Source organism: Myotis brandtii, unplaced genomic scaffold (assembly GCF_000412655.1).
Source record: "Myotis brandtii unplaced genomic scaffold, ASM41265v1 scaffold1225, whole genome shotgun sequence".
Taxonomy (NCBI): Eukaryota; Metazoa; Chordata; class Mammalia; order Chiroptera; family Vespertilionidae; genus Myotis; species Myotis brandtii.
Window position 1 is genome coordinate 755,510 of NW_005354272.1, and position 12,023 is coordinate 767,532.

Genomic DNA, 12,023 nt, shown 5'->3' on the forward strand with positions numbered 1-12,023 from the left:
TCTCTCCGGATGGAATTCCTCCCCCCAGCCCCCAGGCAAGGAGCACAGCCACACCCAGATTCCACCCTGAATGAGATAAAGGATTAAAATAATAAAATTAGTCCCTGGGAGTTACCAGGGTCTGGCCTATAGAGGAACTTTCAGTCCCACCAACAACGGGAAATTCAACATTCTCCTGAATTCCGGGCGTGCCAAAAAGAAGAGTAGAAGATCTGAAGCACCTGCATTACTGCACATTTTTATTTTTATTTTTTTTAATTACTTTTTCACCTTTTAACTAAGAAAACATTGTTTTTCTTTTTTTTTTTTCCCATCACCTGATTTTACCCTTTCAACTACTACATTTTTATTTTTAACTAGTATTATTACCGCTACCATTTTACCATTTTTTAAAGTGTCATTTTCTTTTCTTTTATTTTTTTTATTTTTTTATTTTGGGACTAATGTCCTCCATTCTATTTTCATCGTTCCTTTAGCAACATTTTTCTCTACCTCAATTTGCCTCTGTGCTAAACCCTCTTCCCCACTTTTTCCCTTTTGTTGTCCTGTTTCTCTTACCCTACTCCAGGTTTAGATCTTCCCTATTCTTTTTACCCCCTGTCAAAATTTCACCCTACTTATATACCCTATGTCCAATCCCCTGCTCTAAATCCTTATACACCTTTCCCTTATCTTCCTTCACTATCCAAATTTTTTTCTTCTTCTTCTTCTTTTCTCTCTCTATTGTTTATTGTTGTTTGCTCGATTGACGAGTATATTGGGGGTTTTTTTTAGGATCGTTTGTGGGGTTAGTCTGCTTATTCTTTTTATTTTTCTCCCCCCGCCCCCCGGTTATTTCTGTGCTTCTGTTTTCCCTTGCGTCGCTTGATATTATTGGTTGTTTGTAGTTTGTATTCATCTCCAGGAATCTGCTGCTGTAAATTGTTGGTATTAGTGGCGGTTCTATAGGAGTTTTCCCCTCATATAAATAGTCTCTTCCCCTCTTATACTTCACTCTCTTTTCTCTCTTACTTTTTTTTTTCTTTTTCCTCTTCTTTTTTCCCCTCCCTTTTTCCAATTTTATTTTTGCACTCCTTTTTTTTTCTTTTTTCTTTCTTTCTTTTTTCTCTTCTACCTTTTTCTCTTCTTTCTTCCTTATCTCCTAACTCTCTTAGCTCGGGTGGCCACCTTTATTTGGGGTTATTGATATCGTAAATACATTCGTGTTCAGTGCCTGGTACGTTGTGCCTTGTTGTGTTGTATTTTGTGCCTTTAAATCAACGCAGCAGATTCAAGCAACAGCGGCCTCCTGATCTCCACACGCTCTGTCTGGGGAACAGTTACTGTGTGTGAAGCCTCCCTCCACCTGCCAGAAGAGCCACCACAGCTGTGAACAGCACCCACCAGAGGCCCTGCTATCAACGGAGGAGCCACTGCTACCACAACCGCCCAAGGAGCAACCACAGCCCGAGGAGCCACTGCCACCCAGGGAGCAGCCACTGAACGACTCAACAACTAGATATGTCAGTGAGATCAAACATGGGTAGACAAAGAAACCCCCAAAGGAAAGAGAAGGAGGACTCGCCAGAAAAGCAGCTAAGTGAGACAGAGGCATGCAACATGACGGAAAAAGAATTCAGAATAAGGGTCCTAGAGTACATGCACCGGTCGGAGGAAAAAATCAATACCATATGCAAGAAGCTAGAAGAATCAGATGAAAAATTCAATACCATATGCAAGAAGCTAGAAGAATCAGATGAAAAATTCAATACCATATGCAAGAAGCTAGAAGAATCAGATGAAAAATTCAATACCATATGCAAGAAGCTAGAAGAATCAGATGAAAAATTCAATACCATATGCAAGAAGCTAGAAGAATCAGATGAAAAATTCAATACCATATGCAAGAAGCTAGAAGAAACAGATGAAAAAATCAACAACTTAAGTAAGGCCCAAGAAGAAATGAAGAGTGATATAGCTGCCATAAAAAACTCCATTGAAAGTATCAACAGTAGACTAGGAGAAGCGGAGGACCGAATTAGTGAATTAGAAGACAAGGAAGCAAAACACACCCAAACTATACTGCAAATGGAGAAAAAAATTAAAAGACAGGAGGAGAGCCTAAGGGAGCTTTGGGACAACATGAAACGAAACAACATACGAATAATAGGGGTGCCAGAACAACAGAAAGATGAACATGGATTAGAAAACCTATTCGAAGAAATAATATCAGAAAACTTCCCTGAGGTGGGGAAGAAAAAAGTCACACAAGCCCAGAGAGTCCCAAACAAGGTGAATCCGAAAAGACCCACACCAAGACACATCATAATTACCATGGCAAATGTTCAGGACAAAGAGAGAATCTTACAGGCTGCAAGAGAGAGACGGAAAGTTACATACAAGGGATCTCCCATTAGATTATCAAATGATTTCTCAACAGAAACACATCAGGCCAGAAAAGAATGGACGGAAATTTACAAAGTGATGCAAAGCAAAGGACTGAATCCAAGAATACTCTATCCAGCAAGGCTATCATTCAAAATTGAAGGGGAAATAAGAAGCTTCACAGACAAAAAAAGGCTAAGGGAGTTTATCACCACCAAGCCAGCCATGCAAGAAATGCTAAAGGGACTGGTGTAAAAAGAAGAAATAACAAGCTCAGAAAGAAAACAGCCACACACACAAAAAAAGAAATGGCTACAAACAAGTACCTTTCAATAATAACTTTAAATGTAAACGGACTAAATGCTCCAACCAAAAGACATCGAGTGGCTGAATGGATAAAAAAACATGACCCATACATTTGCTGTCTACAAGAGACCCACCTCATTAGAAGGGACTCACACAGACTGAAAGTGAAGGGATGGAAAAATATCTTTCAGGCAAATGGAAAGGAAAAGAAAGCTGGGGGAGCAATACTTATATCAGAAAAGTAGACCTCAAAGTGAAGGCCATAACAAGAGATAAGGAAGGCAACTTCATAATACTAAAGGGATCAATGCAACAAGAAGATATAACCATGGTAAAAATATATGCACCCCATGCAGGAGCACCCAAATACATGAAAAAGCTCCTGTAAGATATCAAAGGAGAGATCTACAGCAATACAATCATAGTAGGGGACACTAATACACCACTGACATCACAGGATAAGTCCTCTAGACAAACAATCAGCAAAGAAACAGCAATCCTAAATGACTCACTAGATCAGATGGACTTAATTGACATCTTCAGAACACTTCACCCCAAAGCCACAGAATATACATCCTTCTCAAGTGCTCATGGGACATCTTCAAAAATAGACCACATATTGGGTCACAAACAAAGTCTCCCCAAATTCAAGAAGATTGAAATCATACCAAGCATCTTCTCAGACCACAAGGGCATAATATTAGAAATAAACTACAATAAAAACAACCCAAAATACTCAAACACTTGGAAGCTGAATAGCATGTTATTAAATATTGATTGGGTTACCAATGAGATCAAAGAAGAAATTAAAAACATCCTGGAAACTAATGACAATGAAAACACAACAATCCAAAACCTATGGGACACAATGAAAGCAGTCCTGAGAGGGAAGTTTATAGCTCTACAGGCCTACCTCAAAAAACAAGAAAAAATGGTAGTAAATCATCTAAATCTACAGCTCAAAGAATTAGAAAGAGAGCAACAAGAAAAGCCCAGAGTGAGCAGAAGGAAGGAGATAATAAAGATTAGAGCAGAAATAAATGACATAGAGACCAAAAAAACAATACAGAAAATCAATGAAACCAAGAGCTGGTTCTTTGAAAGGATAAACAAGATTGACAAACCTCTAGCCAGGCTCACCAAGAAGCAAAGAGAGAGGACCCAAATAAACCAAATCAGAAATGATAGAGGCAAAATAACAACAGACCCCACAAAAATACAAATGATTGTTAAAAAATACTATGAACAACTCTACTCCAACAAACTAGACAACCTGGAGGAAATGGACATATTTCTAGAAAAATACAACATTCCAAAACTTAATCAGGAAGAATCTAAAAATCTCAACAGGCCAATAACTATGGAAGAAATTGAAGCAGTCATCAGAAAGCTTCCAGCAAACAAAAGCCCAGGACCAGACGGCTTCACAGGGGAGTTTTACCAAACATTCAAGGAAGAACTAAAACCTATCCTCCTCAGACTACTACAAAAAATCCAAGAGGAAGGAACACTTCCAAGCTCATTCTATGAAGCCAGCATCACCCTAATACCAAAACCAGGTAAAGACAACACAATGAAAGAGAATTACAGGCCAATATCCCTCATGAACATAGATGCCAAAATCCTCAACAAAATCTTAGCAAATCGGATCCAGCAGTACATCAGAAAGATCATACACCATGACCAAGTAGGATTTATCCCAGGGATGCAAGGATGGTACAATATCCGCAAATCAATCAACGTGATACATCACATAAACAAATTGAAGGAAAAAAACCACATAGTCATATCAATTGATGCAGAAAAAGCATTTGACAAAATCCAACACCCATTTTTGATAAAAACTCTCAGCAAGGTGGGAATAGAAGGATCATACCTCAACATAATAAAAGCCATATATGACAAACCCACAGCCAACATCATACTCAATGGACAAAAACTAACACCATTTCCCCTAAAAACAGGAACAAGACAGGGATGCCCACTCTCACCACTCCTGTTCGACATAGTACTGGAAGTATTAGCCATTGCAATTAGACAAGAAGAAGAAATAAAAGGCATCCAAATTGGAAAAGAGGAAGTAAAACTGTCCTTATTTGCAGATGACATGATATTATACTTAAAAAACCCTAAAGACTCCATCAAAAAACTATTAGACTTAATAAAAGAATTCGGCAATGTAGCAGGATACAGAATTAACGCCAAGAAATCTATGGCATTTCTATACACCAATAGTGAACTTGCAGAAAGAGAGACTAAAAAAGCAATCCCATTTACCATCTCACCAAAAAAATTAAGCTACCTAGGAATAAACTTAACTAAAGAGGTAAAAGACCTCTACTCAGAAAACTACAGGACGTTGAAAAAAGAGATAGAGGAAGACATAAAGAGATGGAAGAACATACCATGTTCTTGGATTGGTAGAATCAACATCATTAAAATGTCCATACTGCCCAAAGCAATCTATAAATTCAACGCACTTCCCATTAAAATACCAACGGCATATTTCACAGACCTAGAACGAACTCTCCAAAAATTCATCTGGAACAAAAAACGACCCCGAATAGCTGCAGCGATCCTGAGAAAGAAGAAAGTAGGTGGGATCTCAATACCAGATATCAAGCTGTATTACAAAGCCACTGTTCTCAAAACTGCCTGGTACTGGCACAAGAACAGACATATAGATCAATGGAATAGAATAGAGAGCCCAGAAATCAGCCCCAACCAATACGCTCAATTAATATTTGACAAAGGAGGCAAGAACATACAATGGAGTCAAGACAGTCTCTTCAATAAATGGTGCTGGGAAAATTGGACAGATACATGCAAGAAAATGAAACTAGACCACCAACTTACACCATACACAAAAATAAACTCAAAATGGATAAAGGACTTAAATATACGACCGGAAACCATAAAAATACTAGAAGAATCCAAAGGCAACAAAATCTCAGACCTATGCCGAAGCAATTTCTTCACCGATACAGATCCTAGGGCATTGGAAACTAAAGAGAAAATAAACAAATGGGACTACATCAAAATAAAAAGTTTCTGCACAGCAAAAGAAACCATCAACAAAACAACAAGAAAGCCCACTACATGGGAGAACATATTTGCCAACATTATATCTGATAAGGGCCTAATCTCCAACATTTATAGGGAACTCATACAACTTAACAAAAGGAAGATAAACAATCCAATCAAAAAATGGGCAAAGGACCTAAATAGACACCTTTCAAAAGAGGACATTCAGAAAGCCAAGAGACATATGAAAACATGCTCAAAGTCGCTAATCATCCGAGGCCAGGGGATTGTCAAGGGTGGGGGGAAAAAAGGACACATATGTAATACCCTTTGTAATACTTTAAGCAATAAAAAATTTTAAAAAAACAAAAAGAAAAACAAAAAACTGAGTCTTTGAAAGCATAAACAAGATTGTGGAACCTATAGCCAGCTCACCAAGAAGCAATGGGAGAGGACGCAAATAAACAAAACCAGAAATGAAAGAGGCAAATAACAACAGACCCCACAGAAACATAAAGGATGGTCAAAAAAAATTCTATGATCAACTCTATTTCAACAAACAGGTCAACCAAGGAGAAATGGACATATTCCTAGAAAAATATGATGTTCCAAAACTTGATCAGGAAGAATAAAAAATCTGAATAGGCTGATAACTATGGAGCAAATTGAAGCAGTAATAATAATAATAATAATAATGATAATAATAATAAAAACTTCTACCAAACAAAAGCCCTGAGGCAGATGGCTGTATGGGGGTTTTACCAAACATTCAAAGAAGAACTAAAACCTATCTTCCTCAGACTATTCCAAAAAAATTCAAGAGGAAGGAACACTTCCAAGCTTCTTTTATGAAGCCAGCATTACCCTAATACCAAAACCAGATAAAGACACTACAAAAAAAAGGAAATACATGCCAATATCTCTGATGAACATAGATGCTAAAATCATCATTGAAATCCTAGCAAATAGAATCCAGAATTACATTAGAATGATCATACATCATGACCAAGTTGGATTTATCCTGGGGATGCAAAGTTGGTAAAACATCCACAAATCTATAATCATGATGCATCACATAAACAAATTGAGAGATAAAAATCACATAGCCATATCAATGGACGCAGAAAAAGCATTTGACAAAATCCAACACCTTTTCTTGATAAAAACTTTCAGCAAAGTGGGAATAGAGAGATCATACCTCAACATAATAAAAGCCATATATAACAAACCTACAGCCAACATCATACTCAATGGGCAAAAACTAAAATCATTTCCCCTAAGAACAGGAGCAAGACAGGGATGCTCACTCTCACCACTCCTGCTCAACATAGTACTGGAAGTGCTAGCCATAGTGATCAAACAAGAAGAAGAAATAAAGAGTTCCAAATTGGAAAAGAAGAAGTAAAACTGTCATTATTCACAGATGACATGGTATTGTACATAGAAAACCCTAACGACACCATAAAAAAACTATTAGATTTAATAAATGAATTTAGCAATATACAAAATTAACACCCAGAAATATATGGCTTTTTTATCCACCAACTGGAGGTCCAATGTCTGAAATCGTGCGATACCCAGACCTCCTACTCCACGGGACCCAGAAGTTCCGCCCACCGTGGCCACCATGGGACCCAGAATTCCCGCCCACCATGGCCGCTGCAGGACCCACCAATGCTCATCCTGGTCATTACAATGTTATGGCCAGAGGCCTTTTATAATATAGACTAGTGGCCCAGTGCACAAAATTCGTGCACTGGGGGTTCCCTCTGCCCAGCCTGCACCTTCTCCAATCAGGGAACCCTTTGGGGGATGTCCGACCAATGGGGGATGTCTCGCAATCTGGGACTGCTGACTCCTAACCGCTCACCTGCCTGCCTGACTGATCGCCCCCAACTGCTCTCCCCTGCCAGCCTGATCTTGCTCCCAACTGCCTCTGCCTGCCTGATCACCCCTAACTGCCCTCCCTTCTTGCCTAATCGCCACTAACTCCCCTCCCTTGCTGGCCTGGTTGCCCCCAACTGCCTTTCCCTGCTGGCCTGATCTCACCCCCAATGGCCCTCCCCTGCCAGCCTGATCTCGCCCTCAACTGCCTTCCCCTGCCGGCCTGGTTGCCCCCAAATGCCCTCACCTGCCAACCTGATCTCGCCCCCAACGGCCCTCCCCTACTGGCCTGATCTCACCCCCAAGTGCCCTCCCCTGCTGGCCTGATCTTGCCCCCAACTGCCCTTCCCTGATGACCTGATCGCCCCTAACGGCCTCTGCCTCGGCCCCCACCACCATGGCTTTGTCCAGAAGGAAGTCAGACGTCCGGAAGTTGGATGGTCAACCTGGTCTAATTAGCATATTACCCTTTTAGTACTATAGATAGTTTATATAAGATAGGATTGCCTAAATGGGGGAGGCCTTTTTCATCAGGAGGAGATGCTCTTGGCAGACAAAAATACATAATCCCTATATTTGGAGTGATAGCCAGCCACATGCACTATATTGCCAAATTGGTCATTAAAAAATCGAACTGCTTTCTTACACCTTACACCAAACAGCTCTTGCCCTTAAAATCCCTCTCCAGCCCCCACCTTAAGTTCCGCCTTCACAGTTCACCCAGATTAGGTTCTGATTTGTTGGTTTCTATGCCAGTCAATGTCAAAAGCTTCACCTACTAGGCAGCCATTGGCTGCTCACATTTCACCCAGATTTGGTTCTGATTGCTCGGTTTCTATGCCAGTCAGCATCTCCGGGCCTATCAACAGGCCTGATCCGAGAGGTGGGGCTGATCAGCAGCCCCAGCAGAGGCCAGAAAGAAGGAGAGGCACGGCTGCTGGCCAGGCCCAGAGATTAAGAGAGAGACAAGTGGTGATCAACAGCTGACACAGAAGCTATGGATCAGACCCTGCTTCTCTTTCCAGGCCTTTTTGGAGCCTAATCTGCTGCCCCCTCGGCAATTAGTGCTGGGTTGCAGGACATGCAATGGTGGCAGTCAGTGCTGGGTTGACTGCAGGACTGACTTCCAGTCAGTCGGGCCTTTGGTCATTTTGGATGTTACGGACCCTGGATTTTTATATATTAGGATAATGAGCTCACAGAAAGAGAAATACAAAAAATCAATCCCATTTACCATCACACCAAAAAAATTAGTATACCTAGAAATAAACTTAACTAAGGAGCTAAAAAATCTGTACTTGGAAAACTATAGGACATTGAAAAAAGAGATCGAGGAAGATATCAACAAATGGAAGAATATAGCGTGTTCATGGATTGGTAGAATCAACATCATTAAAATGTCCATATTACCCAAAGCTATCTATAGATTTAATGCAATCCTCATTAAAATACCAATGGCATATTTCACAGACCTAGAGGAAACTCTCCAAAAATTTATATGGAATAAAAAAAGACCTCACATAGCTGCAGCAATCTTGAGAAAGAAGAACAAAGTTGGAGGGATCACAATACCAGATATCAAGCTATATTGCAAAGCCACTATTCTCAAAACTGCCTGGTAATTTCATAAGAACAGACATATAGATCAATGGAACTGTACAGAGAACCCAGAAATTGACCCAAGACATTATGCTCAATTCATATTTGACAAAGGAGGCAATAGCATACAATGGATTCAAGGCAGTCTCTTCAATAAATGGTGTTGGGAAACTAGCCCATCAACTTACACCATACACAAAAATAAACTCAAAATGGATAAAGTACTTTAATGTAAGATGGGAAACTATAAAAATCTGAGAAGAATCCATAGGAAGCAAAATATTAGACATAGGTTGTAGCAATTTCTTTACCAATACAGCTCCTAGGGCAATAGAAACTAAGGAGAAACTAAACACATGGGATTACATCAAAATAAACAGCTTCTTCACAGCAAAAGAAGCCATCAACAAACAACAAGAAAGTCCACTCCATGGCGGAACATATTTGCCAATGATACGTCTGATAACGACCTAATCTCCCAAAATTTATAGGGAACTGATACAACTTAATGAAAGGCAGATAAACAATCTAATAAAAAAAATGGGCAAATGACCTTAATAGACACTTTTTGAAAGTGGACATACCGAAGGCCAAAAGACATATGAAAACATGCTCAAAGTCACTAATAATCTGAGAGATGCAAATCAAAATGACCATGAGATAACCATTTCACAAGTGTCAGAATGGCTATCATCAACAGATCAACACACAACAAGTGCTGGCAAGGATGTGGAGAAAAAGGAGCCCTCATACACGGCAGGTGGGAATGCAGACTGGTATAGCAACTGTGGAAAACAGTGTGGAGATTCCTCAAAAACTTAAAAATGAAACTCCCATTTGACCCAGTAATCCCACTTCTAGGAATATATCCCAAGAAATCAGAAACACCAATCAGAAAGGACATATGCATCCCTATGTTCATAGCAGTCATAGCAGCACAATTCACCATAGCTAAGATTTGGAAACAGCCTAAGTGCCCATCAGTAGATGAATGGATTAGAAAACTGTGGTACATCTACACGATGGAATACTATGCTGCTGTAAAAAAGAAGGAATTCTTACCATTTGCAACAGCATGGATGGAACTGGAGAGCATTATGCTAAGTGAAATAAGCCAGTCAATGAAAGAAAAATACCACATGATCTCACTCATTTATGGATAATAAAGACCATTATAAACTGATGAACAAAAAAGATACAGAGGCAGAGCAGCATCGAACAGACTGTCAAACTACAGTGAGAAGGCCAGGGAGGGTTGGTGGGGGGGGGGGGAAGAGATCAACCGAAGGACTTGTATGCATGCATATCAGCATAACCAATGGACACAAGACACTGGGGGGGGGAGGTAGGGGAGGCCGAGGAAAGGTCAAGGGGTGGGGGGGAAAGGAGACATATGTAATACTCTTTGTAATACTTCAAGCAATAAAACAAAATTAAAAACAAAACAAAACAAAAAAAACTGGTACACCTACACATTGGAATTCTATGCTGCTGTGAAAAAGAAACAACTCTTACCATTCGCAACAGCAAGGATAGACATGGAAAGCATTATGCTAAGTGATATAAAACAGTCAGAGAAAGGTAATCATTACATGATCTCAACCCTTATGAAATATAATGAACAACATAAAGTGATGAATAAAAATAGATCCAGAAACAGAGAAGCATCGAACAGACCATCAAACTTCAGAAGGAAGGCAGGGGACTGGTAAGAGATCAACCAAAGGACTTGTATGCATTCCTATAAACATAACCAATGATCACAGACACTAAGGGGGTGAGGGCATGTGCTGGGGGGTGAGGGGGGCTGGGGAGAAGTCAATGGGGGGGAAAGGAGACATATGTAATACTATATGTAATACTTTAAACAATAAAGAATTAAAAATAATTATAATAAATAGGACCACATCACAATAAAAAATGTGTGCATCATCATCTATAGTACTTTCAATAATAAAGATAAAGATAAATTTAAAAAGAGAGAGAGAATAAGGATGCCTATTATTTAATTTAATAAGAGCCAGGGGCCGTCACATCTAAAACAACCGAACAGACAACCGAACAGGGGGTTTAGTGAGGGACGACCAAATGACTGAGCAGCAGGCTGTGTGGGGCAACCAGGTTGGCAGGGGGGACATTAGGGGGGGCAACCAAACGATCGAACAGCAGGCTATGTGGTGAGACCAGGCCGATGGGGGGGGGGCAGTGAGGGGCAACCAGACCAACAGTGGGAGCTTTTGGGAGTGACCAGGCCAGCAGCAGGGGTTGTGAGGGGTGACCAAACTGGCAAGGGGGCAGTTGGTGGCAACTAGGCCAGCAGGGGGGGCAATGAGGTGACCAGGCTGGCAGGGGGGCAGTTGGGGGCAACTAGGCCTGCAGGAAGGCCAATGAGGGGTGACCAGGCTGGCAGGGAAGGAAGTTGGGGGTGATCAGGCTGGCAGGGGGGCCAGTTAGGAGCGATCAGGCAGGCAGGCAGGTGAGCAGTTAGGAGCCAGCAGTCCTGGATAGTGAGAGGGATGTCCGACTGCCGATTTAGGGATCAGGCCTAAACTGGCAGTTGGACATCCCACAGGGGTCTGGATTGGAGAGGGTACAGGCTGGGCTGAGGGAATTCCCCTCCCCCCCGCATAAATTTCATGCATGGGGCCTCTAGTTAACATATAATTTTATACTTTAACTAGAGGCCCGGTGCACAAAAATTTGTGCACTCGGGGAAGAGAGGGGGTCCCTCAGCCCGGCCTGTGCCCTCTCGCAGTCTGGGACCCCTCAGGAGATAATGACCTGCTGGCTTAGGCCTGCTCCCGGGTGGCAGAGGGCAGGCCCAATCCCTAGGTGCAGCCCCTGGT